Below are 1655 nucleotides of genomic sequence, written 5' to 3' on the forward strand. Positions count from 1 at the left end.
TAGAACACAGACGAGTCTGACTAGAGCTAAGGCACTAGGGCAGAGAGGTAGAAAATGAGACCTGAGCGGAAGGCAAGGGCCACTTCGTGCAGAGCTGTGGGGCTACGGCAGGAGTTTGGATTTTATTCCAAGTGCAGTGGGAAGCCACTGAGGAATCAGGGTGCGGATGGAAGTGACATAATCAGATTTGCATTTTTTTTTTAATATTAGTTTCTGTGGAAATAATTATTAGAGCAGCAAAACCTGTTAAAAGGCTATGGTCGGGGGCGCCTGGGTGGCTCAGTTGGTTAAGCGACTGCCTTCGGCTCAGGTCATGATCCTGGAGTCCCTGGATCGAGTCCCGCATCAGGCTCCCTGCTCGGCAGGGAGCCTGCTTCTCCCTCTGACCCTCCCCCCTCTCATGTGCTCTCTCTCTCTCATTCTCTCTGTCTCAAATAAATAAATAAAATCTTTAAAAAAAAAAAAAGGCTATGGTCGGGCTTGCTTTGGCAGCACATAAACTAAAACGGGAACAATACAGAGATCAGCATGGCCCCTGTGCAGAAGTGATAGGCGAATTCATAAATCATTTCACACTTCTAAAGAAAAGGCCCAGGTCAAAGCAGGGAGGAAACTGATCCAGGAAATCTCAGAAAGCAAGTCACCAAATTTTGTAAACTCTGCAAAAATGACAGAAGTGGGCACTCTTTGAGTTAGAGAAACATTTTTGAACTCTATCTCATTCTAAGGTTTCCGGAAAACCGAGTCCACATAAAAGCTGACAACCAGAAAATTCTCAACGTCAAATCCTATACAAACTTATCATAAGGAAAAAAGAAATAAAGAGCAGAATAACACCCCTCCAAGTAGAGCACGGTAGAAAGACATGCCCACAAAGCAGATCAAAAACTATAATTTCCTACTTCAAAACGACAGGAGATGTTTTTAAAAAGTATGTAACACATGAAAGAAAACATAAATCAAAATTAGAAAAACTCAGAAATGAGGTTGCAGAACTCAGGAAAGTATCATTTTTTTTTTAATTTATTTCAGAATTAAAGACCAAACCAGAAGAAACACAAGAATGAACAGAGACACGAAATAATGCCTTAAGAGACATAAGAGATAAAAAGAAGAAAGTTGAAAAAAAATCAACAAAAAAATGAAAAAAGAGATAGAAAGGATTTGAGAGCAAGTAACAATGACTGAAGCTTTTTTTTTTTTTTAAGATTTTATTTATTTATTTGACAGAGAAAGAGAGAGAACACAAGCAAGGGGAGTGGCCGAGGCAGAGGGAGAAGCAGGCTCCCCACGGAGGAAAGAGCCTCATGCGGGACTTGATCCCAGGACCCTGAGATCATGACCTGAGCTGAAACCAAGAGTTGGACACTCAACTGACTGAGCCATCCAGGTGCCCCTAGATTTTTAATATAATACAGGAAGCATGTTATCTCAAATAATAGTAGTTTCATTTTTTTTTTAAAGATTTTATTTATTTATTTGACAGAGACACAGCGAGAGAGGGAACACAAGCAGGGGGAGTGGGAGAGCGAGAAGCAGGCTTCCCAGGGAGCAGGGAGCCCGATGCGGGACTCGATCCCAGGACCCCGGGATCATGACCTGAGCCGAAGGCAGACGCTTAGCGACTGAGCCACCCAGGCGCCCCGCACATACTG

At 42.8% G+C, this 1655-nt stretch overlaps 1 pseudogene; it reads left to right on the forward strand.

Moving 5' to 3' along the window:
• Window positions 1-480: 480 nt before the first annotated feature.
• LOC123840062 (U6 spliceosomal RNA) lies at window positions 481-580 on the forward strand (annotated as a pseudogene).
• The last annotated feature ends 1075 nt before the right edge of the window (window positions 581-1655 follow it).

This window comes from Mirounga angustirostris, unplaced genomic scaffold (assembly GCF_029215605.1).
Source record: "Mirounga angustirostris isolate CCGP_5_RB_7025 unplaced genomic scaffold, mMirAng1.0.hap1 SCAF_3, whole genome shotgun sequence".
NCBI classification, from domain to species: Eukaryota; Metazoa; Chordata; class Mammalia; order Carnivora; family Phocidae; genus Mirounga; species Mirounga angustirostris.